Here is a 23259-nt window from a genome sequence, read left to right on the forward strand (position 1 = left end):
ATCATACAGCCCATGGGAGAGGGAGGGGAACAGCTCAGTCTCTAATGTGTGAATTCAGTTATGTTTTCTAGGCGTTTCTGGATATTTATGTTTTTGTGATATGAGTATATTTTCATTATTTTTTTAAAATTTTTTTATTTAAATTCTAGTTGGCTGACATACAGTGTAACATTAATTTCGGGTGTAGAATTTAGTGATTCATCAGTTAGATACAACACCCAGTAAGATGTTTGTTTTTTTTTTTTTTAATTCTATTTAGAATAGTGGCAAAAAAAAAAAAAAAAAAGGAGGGGGAAGTTTGCCTGGGTGGCTCAGTCATTAAGCATCTGCCTTCGGCTCAGGTCATGATCCCAAGGTCCTGGGATTGAGCCCCACATCGGGCTCTCTGCTCAGTGGGAAGCCGGTTTCTCCTTCTCCTACTCCCCCTTCTTGTGTTTTGTCTCCCACTCTTTCTCTGTCAAATAAATTTAAAAACTAAAACCAAAGCCAAACCAAACCAAATGAAACAAAAACAGTGACATAGTATAGAAAAACCACAAGAACTGGGAAAACAATGGAAAGAGATAAGGTTCTCCTCTGGTTTTGACCCATGAAAATAACAGTATACAATTAGCAGGTAGAGGTTATGAAGTTCCTAAAAACTCAGAGCCTAGTTGAGTTTCACAGAACAGTGGGATGGAACCCCATCCTCGACTGTCAACTGAATAGTATAATTTTTTATACAATCCAAGTGGAAAAGAATTTTTAATACCCAAGTGGAAAAAAATTTGCTCCCTTTTTATGTGCTGCTGAGCTCCACTCTCTGGCCTGACAGCTACCATTCATGGCTTGAACAAAGTGAAGAATAGATCAACTTAGGGATATGCAAGCCTCAGAACTCAGCTTACTTACATGCAGGTGCGGTCTGTGAGTGCAGCGATGGCCCCGTCTGCCCCCAGCAAAGTCATCCCTCCTTTGTTGCTGGACCAGGTGTATTTGGCCACTCTTCCCAGCCAGGAGGACAGATAGGGTCAAGAAACAAAAGGAACACACTACACACAAGTGCCTGCCCTCAGTGACTCTGGCTCTGACAGGAGAGATGAGACAGGTTCAGAAGTGACTGTGGCACAAGGTAGAAAGTTGCCAGCAGGAAGTGTGAAATTGACAAACATTTTTAAAGACAATTTAGCTTTGGATATATTATCTGTAAAATAGATAGGTCATGGATTATGAAAATTGGTTTAATAAGTAAACTTCCTTATATAAAGAAAATAATTTTAATAAAAAAGGAGAATAATACATTTTATCATATACATTTTTATTTTCCTGCAAGTTCATCTGTACAGAGCAGTAGCACAGAATCGAAGATGTTAATATTTCTATTCAAGAATGGTATAGTCAAAAAGCATCTCTCTCAGGCTGTAGAAATTAAAGTTGAAATTCAGCAATGAAGTTTCTTGCCTGAAGCAACTGAGTCTAATAAAATTATAAATATTCATTTCTTCTCTACCTAGAGGTACGCATATTGATCAAAGGCTAATTTTGGGTTACCTTATTTCAGGATAGCTTCTACTTACGAGTTAGTAACTATGAGAAGATGACTATTTTGTGGTCAGATTTGGGAAATATAAGCTGAGCTTCCTTTCATAAACTTGCAGTAGACCAATAGAATGGCTAATGAAGAGCCATTAATTTTCCAAAGACAGTTGTCCTGAACTGTGGCAGGTTGTCCTCCACTTATTTTTGGTTAATTCCTTCGACTCAACAACCTGTCCATTCATTAAAGAAACTCTGGGGGTCCCTGATGTGCACTTGTACTTCCCTGGGCATTTTGAATCCTAGAAACAAGACATTTGTACCTGCCCTCATAGCATTCTCAGTACAATAGGGAATATGAAGAATAAAAGAGTGTTCATGATGGATATCCTTTATCATCATTATTATTTACCCTAATACACATTGGGAGGAGCGGTGCAGGGTCATCTTCTAAATTAACAGGATTCTTTTGCTTTTTCTGGTGTTCACTCATCTTATTAATGACGACTAATCAAGTCAAGTGCTCCCGGTTACTATGAAATAATTTTAGTAAAATCCTAGTTTACGTGCAGATTGTTATGTTTCTAATGTTCTGTCCAGTCTTGACTCAGATATGGCCTGTAACCCTGAAGTATGAGAGCTTTAAAATACAACAACCCAGTAAGGTGCCCTGGCATTTTCACTAGGTTTTATTTCTCTAAAGCCTTTTGTGTAAATGGTATTCTGTTGATTTTGTCTTTTGTGCATTAAAGAGCAACAACAGCAAAGATCCCCAAAATACCAAAATGAAAATCTGTTTTGAAGGGTGCAGAATAAAGATGTGCCTTTCTCTTTCCACCTGGGAAAGAGTACAATACGTTGAATGTAGTTGAAGTCAATACAGTCATGTGGATAACCCTTAGTCAGGAAAAGAAACTCACTGAAGGATCTTGTGTTGAAATGGAACTCCATATATGAGAATTGGGTTATAAATAATTGGGATATACTTACTGATGCCTTCATGGACAGAATACAGTTTGGTTATTAAAAACTCCATTGACTTCTGGGATATAGGTTTTGTCTTTCTTGTGCTCTGCCTAAGAATTTATCTCATTTGGGAGGAAAGTCGTAGAGTGGAAGACACAAAGATTTTATATAATTTTAGCAATATGAATACAAATGCAAAGAACCTCAACAAAATATTAACAAATCTAATCCAGTAAAATCTAATCCAGTAACATAAACAAATTGTTATACACAATCTGATAAGATTTATCATAGGAATTTAAGGTTGGGTCAACAGATAAAAACAATCAACATAATGCAGCAAATTAATAGAATCAAGGACAAAAACCACATGTTTGCCCCAATAGACACAGAATAAGTATTTGAAAAATATCCGCTGTGCTTTCATAAAAATATAAAACCAAAAAACAAAGTAGGAATAGAAAAAACCTCCTTGTGTGAAAAAAGACGGCAACTAAAACTCCATGTCTGACATCACACTTAATGGAAAATGATGGAAGTCTTTCCCTAAGATCAGGAATAAGATAAGGATGTCTACTCTTACCACCTTCCTTCAAGATTGTATAGTACAGGTTTGAGTGAGGGCTACAAGGCAAGAAAAAAAAAGAGTAAAAAGTATCCAGAATAAAGAGGAAGAACTAAAACTATGTCTAATTGTAGAGAATCGGATATTGTAAAGAATCCATGAAAAAAGCTAATGGAGCTAGTATACAGTTGGAGCAAGGATATAAGATCAACATACAGAAATTTATTGTATTTTTATACTAGCAATGAATAATACAAAAATGAAATGAAGACTGAAATGTAAATCCCACTTAAAGTAGAATCAGAAAGAATAAAATGACTTGGAATAACTTGAACAGAAGAGGTGTAAGACACATACACTGGGAACTATGAAGCACTGCTGGAAAGAATTAAGGAAGATTCACACACATGGAAAGACATCCATGTTCCTGGACTGGAAGTGTTAACATTGCTAAGATGGTGGTGCTCCCCAAATTGATCTACAGGTTCAATACAATTCCGATCCAAGTCCAAGTGGCAAGCCGATCCCAAATGCATTTTTTGGACAAGTAACATTTTATTTTTTTATTTTTTATTTCTTTTCAGTGTACCAGAATTCATTGTTATGTACCATACCCAGTGCTCCATGCAATACGTACCCTCCATAATATCCACCAACAGGCACACCCAAACTCCCACCCCCTCCCTTTCAAATACTTCAGATTGTTTTTCAGTGTCCACAGTTTCTCATGGTTCATCTCCCCCTGCAGTTTCCCCCAACTCCCTTCTCCTCTCCATCTCCCCATGTCCTCCATGTTCTTTGTTATGCTCCACAAATAAGTGAAACCATATGATACTTGACTCTCTCTGCTTGACTTATTTCGCTCAGCATAATCTCCTCCAGTCCCATCCATGTTGATACAAACGTTGGGTATTCATCCTTTCTGATGGAGGCATAATACTCCACAATGTATATGGACTGCATCTTCCTTATCCATTTGTCTGTTGAAGGGCATCTTGGATCTTTCCACATTTCGGCAACTGTGGCCATTGCTACTATGAACATTGGGGAACGATTGGCCCTTCTTTTCACTAAGTCTGTATCTTTCGGGTAAATACCCAGTCGTGCAATTGTGGGGTCATAGGGAAGCTCTATTTTTAACTTCTTAAGGAATGTCCACAGTATTCTCCAAAGGGGCTGCACCAGCTTGCATTCCCGCCAAAAGTATAAGAGGGTTTCCCTTTCTCCACATCCTCTCCAACACACGTTGTTTACTCCCTTGTTAATTTTGGCCATTCTAACAGGTGTAAGGTGGTATCTCAATGTGGTTTTTATTTGACTCTCCCTGATGGCTAGTGATGATGAACATTTTTTCATGTGTCTGATAGCCATTTGTATCTCTTCATTGGAGAAGTTTCTGTTCATGTCTTCTGCTCATTTTTTGACATGATTACCTGCTTTGTATGTGTTGAGTTTTAGGAGATCTTTATAGATCTTGGATATCAGCCTTTTGTCTGTACCATCCTTTGCAAATATCTTCTCTCATTCCGTGTGTTGCCTCTTTGTTTTGTTGACTCTTTCCTTTGCTGTGAAGAAGCTTTTTATCTTGATGAAGCCTCAAAAGTTCATTTTTGCTTTTGTTTCCTTTGCCTTTGGAGACATATCCTGAAAGAAGTTGCTGTGGCTGATATCGAAGAGTTGACTTCCTATGTTCTCCTCTAGGATTCTGATGGATTCCTGTCTCACATTGAGGTCTTTCATCCATTTTGAGTTTATGTATGGTGTAAGTGAATGGTTTAGTTTCATTATTCTATATATAGCTGTCCAATTTTCCCAGAAACATTTATTGAAGAGGCTGTCTTTTTTCCACTGTGTATTTTTTCTTGCTTTGTCAAAGATTATTTGAGTGTCCATATCTGGGCTCTCTACTTTGTTCCACTGGTCTATGTGTCTGTTTATATGCCAGTACCATGCTGTCTTCGTGATCACAGCTTTGTAGTAAAGCTTGAAATCAAGCAACGTGATGCCCCCAATTTTGTTTATCTTTTTCAACATTTTCTTAGCAATTCAGGGTCTCTTCTGATTCCATAAAAATTTTAGGATTTTTTGCTCCAGCTTCATAAGAAATTTTTGTACAGAGTGTATACAGAGCTCTCACAACCAAACAAAAAGACAAATGGCCCAATTTAAAAATGGTCAAAAGGTCTGGTAAAAGGCCGAAATCAAGGGCATTTCTTTGCAGAAGATTTACCAAAGACCAATATGAAAAGAAGCTCAAGATCATTAGCCGACAAAGAAATGCAAATCTAAACCACAAGATATCACTAAAAAACTGTAGCAAGTGGTTAATGTTGAGAAATTTGCGCACTTGTGCATTGGTGATGGGAATGTAAAATGTGTGGCCACTGTGGAAAAACAGTTTGGCAGTTTATCTGGAATTTAAACACTGAGTTACCATATGGCCACTCTTATGTATATACCCAAGAGAATTGAAAACATGTCCAGACATAAAAGGTGTATGCAAATACCCATGTCTGTGTTCTCCACCAATAACCCAGCATGGGAATGACCCCAGTGACCAATGACTAAGTGATACAGTGTTACATTTTGTGCCAGTGTTTCACTGTATGCCACAAACAAAAGTGGCATCCAGTGAAATATTGGCCCTAAAATGTAATGAATTAGCAACACAGGCTACAAATTGATGAAAACATGATGCTAAATAAATGAGGATAAATACCAAAAGTCACTTACTGTATGATTTATTTTGTATGAAAAGTCCAGAATAGGCAAACCATAGAAACAGAAAGTTTAGGTTTGCCTAGGCTGGAGGGGGATAGGAATGGGACGTGGAGTCTAATGTGTACTGGGTTTCTTTAGGAGAGATCGAAAGATTCTGCAAGTGAATACTGGTAACGGTTTTACAACGGTGTAAATATACTAAATCTCCCTGAATTGTATACTTTAAAAGGATCAGTCTTATGAATTGTATCTCAATACTTTAAAAGGATCAGTCTTATGAATTGTATCTCAATAATAATATAAAAAAACTATTAGAGATTTATTTATTTTGCTGATGCCTCTTCTGCACATGCACCTGGGAGAGGTGAGTGATGAGTCGTAACGGGGTGTCTATTTTGAAGTGTGAATGAGCGTGCTCCCGGACAGGGTGTGATGGGAGGTGGGGGGAGGGAAGTGGAAGGGCTCAGGGTTCAGGGCTGCTGAAATGGGCAGAGCCACATCGGGGGTAGGGGCTGCACAATTGTGAAGATGACTAAGGAACTAAGAGCAGCAATTGTGTGGAGTTCTGATGTGATCACCTTGTTGGTGAAAGAGTGGTGGAGACTGCCTACATGCCATTACATGAAGAACCTGTATTATGTACTAAGGACTAGTGCTCCTGGAAGTGCCTACTGGCATTGCTCAATCTTGATGCACCGGGTCCCAGATTACCCCTGATTTCTTCTCTGGTGTTAGCTGCAAGCTCTGGAGAGCCTGGTGCTCGGTGGGCCTGTGTTTCAGGGAGGAAGGAATAATTCATTCATTTCTTTCTCATTCTGAAAATCATGCCCTCTTTTCTCTGAATTGTTGGAAAGATGGACTGGAAAAGTCTGTTTTCTACTCGTTTTCTAATTATGTCATTTATCTAGATTTTTTTTTTAAAGGTTTGACTTCCAAATGGAAGATCAGCATTGCTCAGCATGGTTATAACTATCCTCAGTGCCCCTCGTGGAGCAGGGGATGGGCCGGATGGTTGGTCCATGTTCCTTCTGCCATGGTAAGGGAGAGAAACTTCTTCCTACATTCTGTTTGGGGCTAGATCATGAGCCTACATGTTCGCTGCTGGGTATGGGGCAGAAAAGATGCAGCGTCTAGACTGCCAGGACCCCCACACCGTCTAAGATCCTCAGCCATGGAGTTCTCATAGCAGAATGATAAACAGCTAAAAACATGATGTCACCCCTAAGAAGACAGGGAGGAGGACTGAATACAACAACTACAATTCCCACATCAAAATAGAGTCATTAAAGGAGACGAACATAATTGTGATGAAACTTGGCACTCCAGGACACTTGGAAAAGTCACACACCAACTCTGGGGGTTAAAGTAAATATAGGTTTTCACGACTTCACAATGTTATCTGAAGGAGAGAATCATCACTGGTTCTCATTAGATAGTGGTCTGGAATATTACAGAGATGGGCTAACTCACACTGCAGAGAAAAAAAAAGATTAAGAGAGAGAAATTAGAAGGGGAAATAAGAGAAAACCTAACGGGAATAATTAGCGGTCCAGAAACAGAACTGGAAGCAAAGAGAGCAATTATGCATGAAAAAAAAATTCTCTGAGCTAAACGAAAATATGAGTTGCAGATTGAAAGAATGCATCAATTCTGATGAGAAAAGACATACAACTGAGAAAATTTCCGAATTGCAAAACCCACAGAGAAATATCCTCCAAACATTCTAGACAGAAGTTACTACAATGAAAAAATAACGATTTTGGCATCAGCATCTAACTTCTTATTTGTTACAGTGGGATAAAAAAATGAAGTGGATTATCATTAGTATGGCTGAGGAATGAGCCACAATGCAAGCATCTAATTTATAATGAATTTGGCAAGGTTAAAAAAATTTATTTTGGATAACGAGGAAGTATGGAGATTAAATATTGACAATGCCTCCTATCTGAGGAAAATACTAGAGACTTTTTCCAGTCAAAAAATGAATCACAGGGGGGGAGGAGTCAAGATGGCGGAGAAGTAGCAGGCTGAGACTACGTTAGGTAGCAGGAGATCAGCTCGATAGCTTATCTAAACATTACAAACACCTACAAATCCAAGGGGAGATCGAAGAGAAGAAGAACAGCAACTCTAGAAACAGAAAATCAACCACTTTCTGAAAGGTAGCACTGGCGGAGAAGTGAATCTAAACCGACGGGAAGATAGACCGCAGGGGGAGGGGCCGGCTCCTGGCAAGCTGCGGAGCAACAGAGCACAAAATCAGGACTTTTAAAAGTCTGTCCCACTGAGGGACATTGCTCCAGAGGCTAACCCAGGGTGAAGCCCACGTGGGGTCAGTGTGGCCCCAGGTCCCACAGGGTCACAGAAGGATCAGGGGTGTCGGAGTGTCGCAGAGCTCGCAGGTATTAGAACGGGAAGCCAGCTGCAGAGACAGAGCCGAGGACTGAACCCTCATCTCGGGGTTACCTTGAACTGGTCGCGGGCTGGGTGAGCTCTGAGTGCGGCTAGAGGCTGGGGATACGGGAGTGATTGGGTGCTGTCCTCTGGGGGCACACTGAGGAGTGGGGCCCCAGGCTCTAGGCTCTTCTGAGCCGGAGACTAGGAGGCCGCCATTTTCATTCCCGTCCTCCGGAAATCTAAGGGAAGTGTTCAGGGAACAGAAGCTCCCAAAAGCGAACCCGAGCTGATTACTTAGTCCGGCCAACGTTAGGGGTGGTGCAATCCCGCCTCGTGCAAAGACACTTGAGAGTCACTACAACAGGCCCTTCCCCCAGAAGATCAACAAAATATCCAGCCAGGACGAAGTTCATCTATCAAGGAAAGTAGGTTCAATTCCTAAGAAAGCAGCGCAATTCCAGAGGAGGGGAAAGCAAAGCACGAAACTCGTGGCTTCTCCCCATGATTCTTTAGTCTTGTGGCTACTTCAATTTTTTTTTTCTTTTTTCAATAATTTTTCTTTTTTCTTTTTCTGCTAAACATTTTAAAACTTTTACCCTTTTCTTTCTTAACGTTTGTTGACTAGTTTATCGAAATATATATATTTTTCTTTCTTTTTTATATTATTTCTTTATTTGTTTTATTTTTAAAATTTTTTTCTATTTTTTTTCTAGAACCTCTTTTTATCCCCTTTCTCCCCCCCACAATTTGGGGTCTCTTTTCATTTGGTTACAGCGCATTTTTCTGGGGTCTTTGCCACCCTTTTAGTATTTTATTTCATCCTTCATATCCTCTTATCTGGACAAAATGACAAGGCGGAAAAAATCACCAAAAACAAAAGAACAAGAGGCAGTACCGAAGGCTAGGGACCTAATCAACACAGACATTATGTCAGATCAAGAGTTCAGAATGACGATTCTGAACATTCTAGCTGGGCTCAAAGAAGGCATAGAAGATATTAGAGAAACCCTCTCTGGAGATATTAAAGCCCTTTCTGGAGAAATTAAAGAACTAAAATCTAACCAAGTTGAAATAAAAAAAAGCCATTAATGAGGTGCAATCAAAAATGGAGGCTCTCACTTCTAGGATAAATGAGGCAGAAGAAAGAATTAGTGATATAGAAAGCCAAATGACAGAGAATAAAGAAGCCGAACAAAAGAGGGACAAACAGCTACTGGACCATGAGGGGAGAATTCGAGAGATAAGTGACACCATAAGACGAAACAACATTAGAATAATTGGGATTCCAGAAGAAGAAGAAACAGAGAGGGGAGCAGAAGGTCTATTGGAGAGAATCATTGGAGAAAATTTCCCTAATATGGCAAAGGGAACAAGCATCAAAATCCAGGAGATGCAGAGAAACTCCCTCAAAGTCAACAAGAATAGGTCCACACCCCGTCACCTAATAGTAAAATTTACAAGTCTTAGTGACAAAGAGAAAATCCTGAAAGCAGCCCGAGAAAAGAAGTATGTAACATACAATGGTAAAAATATTAGATTGGTAGCAGACTTATCCACAGAGACCTGGAAGGCCAGGAAGAGCTGGCATGATATATTCAGAGCACTAAAGGAGAAAAACATGCAGCCAAGAATACTCTATCCAGCTAGGCTATCAATGAAAATAGAAGGAGAGATAAAAAGCTACCAGGACAAACAAAAACTGAAAGAATTTGCAAACACCAAACCACCTCTACAGGAAATCTTGAAAGGGGTCCTCTAAGCAAAGAGAGAGCCTAAAAGTAGTAGAACAGAAAGGTACAGAGACAATATACAGTAACAGTCACCTTACAGGCTAATAATAGCACTAAATTCATATCTCAGTAGTTACCCTGAATGTTAATGGGCTAAATGCCCCAATCAAAAGACACAGGGTATCAGAATGGATAAAAAAAAAAAAAAAACAAAACCCATCAGTATGTTGCCTACAAGAAACTCATTTTAGACGCGAAGACACCTCCAGATTTAAAGTGAGGCGGTGGAAAACAATTTACCATGCTAATGGGCATCAGAAGAAAGCTGGGGTGGCAATCCTTATGTCAGATCAATTAGATTTTAAGCCAAAGACTATAATAAGAGATGAGGAAGACACTATATCCTACTCAAAGGGTCTGTCCAACAAGAAGATCTAACAATTTTAAATATCTATGCCCCTAATGTGGGAACAGCCAACTATAACAACCAATTAATAACAAAATCATAGAAACACATCAATAATAATACAATAATAGTAGGGGACTTGAACACTCCCATCACTGAAATGGACAGATCATCCAAGCCAAAGATCAACAAGGAAATAAAGGCCTTAAATGACACACTGGACCAGATGGACATCACAGATATATTCAGAACATTTCATCCCAAAGCAACAGAATACACATTCTTCTCTAGTGCACATGGAACCTTCTCCAGAAGAGATCACATCCTGGGTCACAAATCAGGTCTCAACCGGTATCAAAAGATTGGGATCATTCCCTGCATATTTTCAGACCACAATGCTCTGAAGCTAGAACTCAATCACAAGAGGAAAGCCGGAAAGAACCCAAATAAATGGAGACTAAACAGCATCCTTCTAAAGAATGAATGGGTCAACCAGGAAATTAAAGAAGAATTGAAAAAAATTCATGGAAACAAATGATAATGAAAACACAACAGTTCAAAATCTGTGGGACACAGCAAAGGCAGTCCTGAGAGGAAAATATATAGCGGTACAAGCCTTTCTCAAGAAACAAGAAAGGTCTCAAGTACACAACCTAACACTACACGTAAAGGAGCTGGAGAAAGAACAAGAAAGGAACCCTAAACCCAGCAGGAGAAGAGAAATCATAAAGATTAGAGCAGAAATCAATGAAATAGAAACCAAAAAACCAATAGAAAAAAATCAATGAAACTAGGAGCTGGTTCTTTGAAAGAATCAATAAGATTGATAAACCCCTGGCCAGACTCATCAAAAAGATAAGAGAAAGGACCCAAATAAATAAAATCATGAATGAAAGAGGAGAGATCACAACTAACACCAAAGAAATACAGACAATTATAAGAACATTCTATGAGCAACTCTATGCCAACAAATTGGACAATCTGGAAAAAATGGATGCATTCCTAGAGACAACCACAAGTGAACCAGGAAGAAAGAGAAAACCTGAACAGGCCCATAACCAGTAAGGAGATTGAAACATTCATAAAAAATCTCCAAAAAAACAAAAGCCCAGGGCCAGACGGCTTCCCAGAGGAATTCTACCAAACATTTAAAGAAGAACTAATTCATATTCTCCTGAAACTGTTCCAAAAAATAGAAATGGAAGGAAAACTTCCAAACTCATTTTATGAGGCCAGCATCACCTTGATCCCAAAACCAGACAAGGATCCCACCAAAAAAGAGAACTACAGACCAATATCCTTGATGAACACAGACGCAAAAATTCTCGCCAAAATACTAGCCAATAGGATTCAACAGTACATTCAAAGGATTATTCACCACGATCAAGTGGGATTTATTCCAGGGCTGCAGGGTTGGTTCAACATCCGCAAATCAATCAATGTGATTCAACACATTAATAAAAGAAAGAACAAGAACCATATGATACTCACCATAGATGCTGAAAAAGCATTTGACAAAGTACAGCATCCCTTCCTGATCAAAACTCTTCAAAGTGTAGGGATAGAGGGCACATACCTCAATATTATCAAAGCCATCTATGAAAAACCCACCGCAAATATCATTCTCAATGGAGAAAAACTGAAACTTTTCCGCTAAGGTCAGGAACACGGCAGGGATGTCCATTATCACCACTGCTATTCAACATAGTACTAGAAGTCCTAGCCTCAGCAATAAGACAACAAAAAGAAATTAAAGGCATCCAAATTGGTAAAGAAGAAGTCAAACTATCAATCTTCGCAGATGATATGATACTATATGTGGAAAACCCAAAAGACTCTACTCCAGAACTGCTAGAACTTGTACAGGAATTCAGTAAAGTGTCAGGATATAAAATCAATGCACAGAAATCAGTTGCATTTCTGTACACCAACAACAAGACAGAAGAAAGAGAAATTAAGGAGTCAATCCCATTTACAATTGTACCCAAAACTATAAGATACCTAGGAATAAACCTAACCGAAGAGGCTAAGAATCTATACACAGAAAATTATAAAGTACTCATGAAAGAAATTGAGGAAGACACAAAGAAATGGAAAAATGTTCCATGCTCCTGGATTGGAAGAATAAATATTGTGAAAATATCCATGCTACCTAAAGCAATCTACACATTTAATGCAATCCCTATCAAAATCCCATCCATTTTTTTCAAAAAAATGGAACAAATAATCCGCAAATTTATATGGAACCAGAAAAGACCTCGAATAGCCAAAGGAATATTGAAAAAGAAAGCCAAAGTTGGTGGCATCACAATTCCGGACTTCAAGCTCTATTATAAAGCTGTCATCATCAAGACAGCATGATACTGGCACAAAAACAGACACATAGATCAGTGGAACAGAATAGAGAGCCCAGAAATCAACCCTCAACTCTATGGTCAAGTAATGTTCGACAAAGCAGGAAAGAATGTCCAATGGAAAAAAGACAGCCTCTTCAATAAATGGTGCTGGGAAAATTGGACAGCCACATGCAGAAAAATGAAATTGGACCACTTCCTTACACCACACATGAAAATAGACTCCAAATGGATGAAGGTCCTCAATGTGAGAAAGGAATCCATCAAAATCCTTGAGGAGAATGCAGGCAGCAACCTCTTCGTCCTCAGCCGTAGCAACATCTTCCTAGGAACAACGGCAAAGGCAAGGGAAGCAAGGGCAAAAATGAACTCTTGGGATTTCATCAATATCAAAAGCTTTTGCACAGCAAAGGAAACAGTTAGCAAAACCAAGACAACTGACAGAATGGGAGAAGATATTTGCAAACGACATATTAGATAAAGGGCTAGTATCCAAAATCTATGAGGAACTTAGCAAACTCAACACCCAAAGAACAAACAATCCAATCAAGAAATGGGCAGAGGACATGAACAGACATTTCTGCAAAGAAGATATCCACATGGCCAACAGACACATGAAAAAGTGCTCCACGTTACTCGGCATCAAGGAAATACAAATCAAAACCACAATGAGATATCACCTCACACCAGTCAGAATGGCTAAAATTAACAAGTCAGGAAATGACAGATGCTGGCGAGGATGTGGAGAAAGGGGAACCCTTCTACACTGTGGGTGGGAATGCAAGCTGGTGCAACCACTCTGGAAAACAGCATGGAGGTTCCTCAAAATGTTGAAAATAGAACTACCCTATGACCCAGCAATTGCACTACTGGGCATTTACCCTAAGGATACAAACATAGTGATCCGAAGGGGCACGTGTACCCGAATGTTTATAGCAGCAATGTCTACAATAGCCAAACTATGGAAAGAACCTAGATGTCCATCAACAGATGAATGGATAAAGAAGAGGTGGTATATATACACAATGGAATACTATGCAGCCATCAAAAGAAATGAAATCTTGCCATTTGCGATGACGTGGATGGAACTAGAGCGTATCATCCTTAGTGAAATAAGTCAATCAGAGAAAGACAGCTATCATATGATCTCCCTGATATGAGGACATGGAGAAGCAACATGGAGGGTTAGGGAGATAGGAGAAGAATAAATGAAACAAGATGGGATTGGGAGGGAGACAAACCATAAATGACTCTTAATCTCACAAAACAAACCGGGGGTTGCTGGGGGGAGTTGGGATTGGGAGAGGGGGAGTGGGCTATGGACATTGGGGAGGGGAGGCAACCATAAGAGACTATGGACTCTGAAAAACAACCTGATGGTTTTGAAGGGTCAGGGGTGGGAGGTTGTGGGAACAGGTGGTGGGTAATAGGGAGGCCACATTTTGCATGTAGCACTGGGTGTTGTGCAAAAACAATGAATACTGTTACGCTGAAAAAAATAAATAAAATGGATAAAATACTTATTAAAAAAAAATGAATCACAACCATGACCTCAGAACGGAAAATATGAAGGCAGTGGGAAGCAGTGAGCAGTAACCTTGCATGTATCTTGGTACCCTGTATGCATACAAGTCATGGTTACAGCTGTTAGCTTAATAACAGGCTGTGGGTCACACAAGCCCACACACACATGCCCATACACACAATCCTTAAGTATGTATAAATGTCAAGTACAAGTTCTTGACTGCAATAGTGTTCTACTGGAGTTCCTTTCTTGAATAATAGCACTGCCTATAGACATTTTTAAATTTATCTTTAAAATAAATTTCACAAAGTTAGTCCAGTTAATTAATAAGATACATGTCTGCCCAGGATTGATTCTTAGACCCTAGCCTGGTAGCGCTCGTGTCAGACTTTGACAAGGAAAGCGAGTGTTGTCCAGTTCCTCTCTTTGCTCAGCAGCTGGGGCTTTTAATTGGCCTGTGGTGTTTTGTTTTTGTTTTTAGTATTGTAGCATTGTTGCAATCCTATGTTAGTATCACAGCATTTTCCTGTTTTAGTTCTTCTTGACATTGTTTTAAGTGTATTCAAGCAAGGATGCCTTTCTTTATGGAATATATATTGTCTGAATGCAAAAAAAAAGTGACCATTAAAAAACCCTATTTTTAATTTTTTAATTTTTTTTTGAAGGATGGAGTGCATGTATAAGGGCTGGGAGGTCAGTTGGAGAGGGAAGAGCAGACTCCCCACAGAGAAGGGTGGGGCCTCAATCCCAGGAGCCCTAGATCTTGACCTGAGCCAAAGGCCAACCCTTAACCAATAGAGCCATCCTGGTGCCCCAGAAGATCTCTTTAATCTAAAATGATCATTCAACTGAGTTGTCTCCAGCTGGCTTACTTCACTGTAAGAATCTACCTGGAATTCATCATACATAAGCCTCCTTGATGCCTCATATAATCAGCCTGGCCAAGAGAGATGTGTGTTTCGGAGAGGTGTTTATTAGGATTGAAGCAGTGTAAACATGCCCCTCATTTTAGTTGCTTTTAGAGTGCTTTTACATAGCACTTAGAGTACCCCTCAAAAACTCAATGGAAGCAGACACTATCCCCTAAGAGTTTATCCACAACATCAAGACAGATGGATCACAGCTGAGATTCTCAGGGTGAACTTAAAGAACAGCTATCCCAATAACCAAAAAGACTAGTAGAGTCACACATATATTCCATGGAAGGTATAGCATTCATTCTAAATATGGCGAAATAAGTCATTTGGAGAAAGACAACTATCATATGATCTCCCTGATATGAGGAAGTGGAGATGCAACGTGGGGGGTTTGGGGGTAGGAAAGAATAAATGAAACAAGATGGGAGACAAACCATAAGAGACTCTTAAAATGTCACAAAACAAATGAGGGTGGCCGGGGGGATGGGGGTAGGGAGAGGGTGGTGGGGTTATGGACATTGGGGATGGTATGTGCTATGGTGAGTGCTGTGAAGTGTGTAAACCTTGCTATTCACAGACCTGTAGCCCTAGGGCTAATAATACATTATATTTTTATAAAAAAATAAAAAATAAATAAATATAGTATAACGATCCCCATTTACTCATCCCTTAATGCGAGCAATTACAAACATGTCCAAAAGCCACTGGCAGGATAAAGAGATAATATCCTGTTGAAAAGGGGGTTACTGTGACCAGCCAGGATCCAGGTCGCCCCAAGTGAGAGACATTCAGATATTTCTGAAATCTAATGTGAACTACCTTCCAGCAGGAATAAAAACACTTGTGGTATTACATTGGGAGCATTAAATTCTCACCTCTGCAAATGACCCCGCATGGTGGTCGGCCTGTGGAAGGCATCGGGTGAATTCTTGGTTGCTGTGTATAGTAGTTATCCTTCAGATAACTAGTCAACCAACTAGTGGACACACTGAAGTAGAAAGGGAGTCATAAGTAGATGCCATGGGTCCCCACATTGAGGCGGCTTCCCTGTGCATCCATGAAACGTCTGAAGCCTGCACGTAACTGGGCCTGGTCAGATTTGGGGCACACTGAGCAAGTGCAGTGTAGGAGCTGATCGTCCTTGAGGTGAAGGAATTGGTGCTCTGCTCTCGTGGGTCCGTCGCTGCCCTTCTCCCACTAACCAACCTCGGTCAGGTCCCAGCCAGGTCACAGGCTAGGACGGGGAGCCAGCCCGGATTGACGGGAAGGGGACAGAGCCCATCGCTGTGACGGGGGAAAGGCAGCGGGAGACGGGGTTCCCATGTGGCAGCTGCCGCTGGGGCGGGGCCTCTGTGGGGCTGAGAACAGAGCCAGAGTCTAGTGTAAATGGGGAGATTAGAACCGCCTAGGGATTCCCAAAGCACTGTTGTCCCCTGGCGCGGGTGACATTTCACTGCGACCGCCTAGGTTACCAGCCACAGATAGTGTTACAAAATACTGCCTTGATCTTTGAAACGCACAATGGCAGAGGGTGGAATCCTTTGTTGGGCGGGACTGCACCCGGGGATGCTTCGGCTTGCCCGCAGGCAGAGCTGGCACCCGCTTGTCACTAGCAGAGGCTGCAGAGACAACCCTGCCTGTCTTGCTCTATGAAAGGAAGGGCTGAGTGTTTGGAGGGAGGGTCGGTTGGTGGCGGCCCTGCAGACGAGGTCCAGGCCTGTGCCCCCCTGCCCCCTAACCGGTGTCCCGCTTTTCTGCCGGCAAAGTCCACACGCGCGGACCCAGACAGGCTGTAGGCCCGCGCGCACGGCTTCACCGGCTGCCTGTCAGCCATGCGCTTGGACCCTGCCACTCCGCTCAAGGCTGTGCTGTGCCCTGGCGGCCCCGTCGAGGTCACGGTGCACGGACCGGTGGCTGCCACTTCCCAGTGCCAGAGTCCGTGGGCCCGGAGCCCTGGCGAGGGAGGCCACCCCCCTTCTTGCAGGTGGCACAGGTGCCTGGCTCTCTGCTCACGGTCACGCTGGCCGCCTGCGGTCCTCCACCCCATCTGCACCCCGGGGCTGCCCAGGTTCTGCAGTGATCTGGGTTTCCTGCTCCTTCCCGCCCACACAGGGCTCTGCTCTCCTGTCAGATGTTTGTGAATATCACCAAAGTCCTCCTCCCTCTGCCTCTGTCATTCTCCCTTTCTCTGCTGTAGGTGGTTCTGGACCAACATGCGGGGGAGAGTCCTTAGCACTGACAGAAGTGACCCTGCTGTCATCAGAGGTAATAGGGCAGACAGGGGAGAGCCCTTAGTGCTGACAGAAGTGGTCCTTCTGTCATCGGAGGTAACAGGGCTGTGAACGACCTGGTCTTTGGCTCTGTTGTCACCGCTGGCATAAAACTGTGTCTGGGAGTCTTAGCTGAGGGGCGAGGTCAATGGCAGGGCACCCCTTTGTGGGCATTCTTCAGGAGCTTGCCTGAATGTTGGCCTCTGCCGGGGCTGAGTGGAGCTGAGTGGAGGGAACCCATGGTTGAAGTGAGACACTCTTTAAAGGATAGTTGCCAAACTACAGAGTAATAAGGTTTTTCATTTGAAAATACCCATTCATATCTCTCAAGAGATCATATATACACATGTATGTATATCACATATTCACCTTTACTTCTTTGATCCAAAATAGGCACGGATCTCTCAATACATTTGCCCAAAACTTTAAAAATAATATTAAAAATAAAGCATTATTTGGGTTTAGAACACCTAAGCTATGCAAATTTTCATTTTCATAAACATAAAGATAGAAAACCTAAAGATTTTTCTAAGCATAAATATACGGAACTGTTTCCTGGTGTCAGCCTTATCTTAGATTTATATATATTTATTTGTATTTCTAAATGTAACTATTCACATATATTTGTATTACATATACATGTTCAGAGTCACATGTGTTCTATACATGTGATGGTAAAACTGGATATAACACAGCTCTTTAAAGCAAAAATCCTATAGATAAACTATATATGTATTTAAATATATATTCACATATAATGTATATTTATATTTCCTATGTACTTACAAATATTTGAAGAGGTACAAGTAATTCCAACTTAAATATGTCCCACTGCACTCTCTGAAACAGAATTTATTTAGGCCTGCTTTAAAAAGTGAATATTCAAGTCTCCTCCTTATGATTCAGAGAATGCTTATATTTATTAGACTACTGGAATGTGTCTGTTGCAAACTCTACAGGCTAGGAGGAAGCGAACTTCTCTTTGTTCCAAGGCTAATCCAGATAAGGGAGGTCATCCTCAAGCTGGGGGATGCAAGTGGGTGTCTACTTTTCAGGTAGACCAGACTGGATCTGCCCATTTAGTTTCTATTCATCAGGATGCCAGTTTTATCCAGACTATTAGGAAGGTACTCAGACATTTTCATGTGCTGACCAAATCTGTGTGAGAATGTGAACTTGCCCATTCCTATCATAACCACTTCTGTTTTTCTACTGAATGAGGCATATGATCTTCTGATTTCACAACTCCAGTAACAAAGAAACATATGTGTTATTTATAATGCATACCTAATAGGAATACTTTTGTGTTAAAATATAAATCACGTCTTAATCCTGAACTGTTCTTATTTATTTTGAATGAGAAGACTTCAGTATAAAGCAAAAAGTTGATTTAGAATAAATAGACTTAAATGTGATTCATGTTTTTGAAATAGGAATCAAAGCCCAAACATGCAAAATGTCATGATTGGTGCTATGTTTAGAGAGAGCAACGATGATAGTCAGGTTGGTGCTTGAACAGAAGGTATGGTCTTTGGAGCTTTATTGCCTTTGGTTAAATATCACTGGAAAGTTGTACAAAGTAAGTAAGTTGCACCAATATTATTTCCCTGAGAAATACAGCTTGACTTCTGATAGAGGGAGGGAGAATCAGAGCACATGGGTGTTAGGGAGGTAACAACTCAGGTTACAGTCCCATGCCACTCACTTGGCTCTGCCTTCTATCTATGTGGTGGTTGTGTGCTGCATATATTGAGCCGCAGTGTAGAATCCTGGGTGGAATCCTCAGCCCTGTGTCTGAATTACCACAGACCGCACCACATGTAAAGTACTTTGTCCGGTTAAAGAACCACCCTGGCAGGTGGATTTCTCCACATGCTGCGCTCCATCACCTCTCCTCTTGCAAACAAAGGGAACAATACAGGAAGGGGGATTAACCTAAATAATGTTCACACCTCGTACAAGGGAGATCACGGAGCATTTCTTGCCAAGGGATCCACCGTGTAAATGGACAGGCAGAGAAGGACACAGATGTGTAGATGGATGGAGAGGCAGAAAGACATAAGTGCTTGTCACAAACACATTCACATTGGGATTGATGAAAGGAAGGTATGGAAGGCATCGGATGCATTAGTCACATCATCTCAGTCTCTTCAGAGAGCAGATGAAGACAGAGGTTGCTCTGGGACCCTACCAAGTCTTAGAGAACAAACAAACTAGTACTCAGTTTCATACATAATATCCTGGGTGTTTGAGGGTAATGGTGAGAGTGACAGGAAAGTCAAGTGGCCTGATCACTGTTATTGAGTTCCTGTCCCTGACACTAAAATTGGATATGATGTAGCTCTTCAAAGTGAAGTCCTATAATAAAACTTAAGAGTAATTAAAGTGACAACTGTTTGTTGTCAGGTGTGGTGCAAGGTATAGTGAACATGATGGTTGTTCTACCTGTTAGTATTAAGAACCTTTCCAAAGGTTCTGAGCATCTGCTCAGGAATCCCTGTGACTGGAGGCACCCACTGAGCTGCAAGTCTGTTCGTCTCCGTTATGCTCTTTATCTCTGTCCCAAAGCATACTGAAGAATCTTCATTTAGCAACACAAATTTGGATTCAGTTAACTAAACAGTAATGCATTTTCTAACATTTGCTAATTGCAATATCAATGCCTGTGTCAGTCATTTTAAAAGTGTTTGACTGATGAATGTTCTTTTGGTACCTCCTTGTTTTGGTATGGATTAACACTCATTCTTTAATGAGTATGGCAGCTTGAAAAAACCCCTCTAGGCCTCATCTGATCATCCCAATACTGGCAGCCCTCAAAAAAAGTCAGAGGAAATTCTAAAACAATATTGGTGTCCCAGCCTCCCACCGAAGATTCTGAGCTATTTTCTGACATGCAGCCAAAGTTGAGAAGCACAGACACAGCTAACACTTCAGTACTTAAAGCATTACCAGCAAAGGATGTCAAATAATCAATTTTCCCTGTCGCTGAACATTGTCTCTCTTTCTACACATTTTTCATACAGTGGTATATCGGTTATCTACTGCTGCCTGACAGATCACCACCAACTTAGAGCTTAACCCAACTCCCTTTTAGTATGTCCCGGTTTCTGTGGGTCAGGAGTCTGGGAAGAGCTTATCTGGGTCCTCTGCTCAGTGTCACAGGAGCTTGCAATGAAGGTGTCAACCTGTGTTGAGGTCTCATCTGGAGATCCCTCTGGGGAAGGGTCCACTTCCTCCTCCGCATGGGTGTTGAAGGCATCCAGAGGCTTGTAGTTGTGGGGCTGAGAGTGTCTCGATTGTTGCTGCCTGCCCTTAGCACCTAGAGGTTGCCTGTAGTTCTGTGCCATGTAGGGATTCCCATATGGACTCCCACCGTGACTGCCTGCCCTCTTACCGTCAGCAGGAAGAGGGATGGTCCCGTAGGACAGGTGCTACCTTCTCACATACCATAATCACATAACCAAGGTACAGCACAGACCCTACACACAAGCAACTGAAGGGGATCATGCACAAGACATGGCCCCCAGCAGCATAGATCATGTAAGACTCTTCTAGGCTCTTAGAAGGAACTGGTGTACTCACCACAGAACTGTAAATCAGCAGAAAGTCAGCAGAAGATCTTTTTAATGTACTTGTACATAAGCATTTAATTACTCCACGACAAGCCTATACACTCCATCCTTTTAAAATAATGAAAACATACTCGCTTGTTAGTATGAAGTAGGGCATGACCTAGAGGCCACGCTGTGGTTCTGAATTTTAACAGGAGGGTACCAGGTGAAAGCCAGGTCAATAGATCTTAAACCTAAAGGCATAAAACTGCTGTATCCAAAGGACGTGCAGACTTAGAAGTAAACTCGGTGTTCCAGTAGGCCAGTGCCCACTTTCCTGATGATGCGCGTGTGATGTACGTGAAGTTTGCTATCAGCTATGTAGGTTCTGTATGTTACAAGTCTGTGTTCTGATTGCACCTCCCCCTTCTCTCACCAGGTGTGATAGTGGTGGTGGTATTTGTCTTACTCTGTCTCACCACTGTAGCCGCACACATTTATCAACGGAGGTGGTTGTAGCAAAAAAAATCAGTCAACTGTTTTCCTGACTGAGACGGCTCTGAAGAGTGAGGTCAATGTGCAAAGCTCAGTCAGTGAGAGTCAGAGAGATTACTTCTTCTGAAGGGCAGTGATGCCTCACTTTGGACTCTGGTGATGGGACTTTCTCAATAAGCGGGGGTCTCCCAGTGGATGAAGCCCCTCCTCAACCCCCGGACAGGTGGCCATCCTGCAGCACCATCAGCTTGCTTGAGTGCGGTCCTGGGAGGCTCTGCTCTGTGCTGCTTCATGACCTGTGTGTGTAGAAGTGACTTGGCTGTGCCCATTAACCCCTGTGCGTCAGTGTCTGACTGTCTGGCCTGATTGTCGAAAATTCACATGTGGTTTGCATAATGACTTTGGGTTTGAAGTGAGAACAAGGATGTGAGCTGTGGTCCTACTCTCTTAAAAATGAGACCCGGAAGTTTATAAAAGTCAAAGTTGGACCCTAGTGTGTATTGCATGGAAATCTGTGTTTTGCCTCCTTTACTGATCACCTGCGGTCGCTTCTAAGCCAGGAAGTGCTTCTCAGACGGTCTTGGAGTGCCTTTCTATCTTCGTGTGAACCAGAGCCCATGGGCCAAAAGTGCACTAGCAACCTAGAAAGAAACATTTTTTTTTTTGGCTGATTGTTTTTATGATCTGTCTCTTTTTAGTAAGTTTGCATACATTTTTAGTGATGAAATGAATATTGAATGCCAGCTATGAAATTGTAGTATTCTGTTCATTTATGGAACAGAAAAAATCATAGCCAGCAAAGCATGTAAAGCATCCAAGTCTGTGCTACTTCGCTTTTTTTTTCCTTTGTAATTCTTCATTTTAATCTTTGTAAATTATGATAAAGATCAACTGACAATCTCCCCAAAGTGTATATTTTCTAACTGAAGTTGTGCCCAGGTATAAATTCTATCCTTAACACTGCAAATGTATCCTGCCTCCCTTTCATCAGAATTAACTTAATCCTAATTTTTTTTTCTTTCAAATGTGGGGTGCTATGGTCACGATTCTTTGCAGTCTTGTGGTTCTCTTGTTCTTAAGGTTGTCACAACAACTGGATTTCTTGTGACCGTCTTTTCATTTACTTGGGAAAAGTCCTGTTTTGAACAAAATCTCTCCATTTCTTTTTTTCTAAATTCCAAGTGATCTAGGCAAACTATTCCCTGAAATACCATTTCAGTCTAGTCACTGTTTGGAATGTCAGGGGAAGGGTGCTGATGCCAGGGGAAATGCAAGTTGTAGGATCTGAACCTAATCTGTCATTCTGGTCAAGAATTTAGGATCTCAGAGTGAGAGTCATCCATCAGAGCACCCAGAATCAACCAGTTCATTTCCTATTCAGGGATATTTGCATACTCAGGGTGTAAAGAATTTGTATTAACCACAGGAATTGTTCCAGTAATGAATTTTGTGGTAGGGATTGAAGGATAATTGCACGGAGCAGACCATTTGCACTCACTACCCATTTCTAAGTGAAATGTGCTATGGTCTTGATAAGTCATTTGCCATGTGCCTGCCAGGAATCACGTTGCTTCCTTTGACCACAACAGGACCACCCAGAACTCCATACACCGAGCCTTGCTATGACCTTTGAGTTTGTGACTATTTTTCTGTGATTTTTTTAAACAATAGAAAAAGATATCCTCTGTACTAAGTCTTTTCTCAAAAAAAAAAAACTTTTTTCTTATGGTTTCATATTAGTTTTCTATGAGGTTTAACAAGTCATCACAATATATTATCTCATAGTTTCTGTGGATCAGGAGCTGGGCATGGGTTTACCGTGTTTTCTGCAAGGCTGCTTTGAGGCC

At 41.2% G+C, this 23259-nt stretch overlaps 1 pseudogene; it reads left to right on the top strand.

Annotated features, from left to right (window-relative positions):
- The window catches only part of LOC123935988, a 29727-nt pseudogene extending 8188 nt beyond the window's left edge, over positions 1-21539 (top strand).
- Positions 21540-23259: the final 1720 nt, after the last annotated feature.

Source organism: Meles meles, unplaced genomic scaffold, assembly GCF_922984935.1.
Source record: "Meles meles unplaced genomic scaffold, mMelMel3.1 paternal haplotype, whole genome shotgun sequence".
NCBI lineage: Eukaryota > Metazoa > Chordata > Mammalia > Carnivora > Mustelidae > Meles > Meles meles.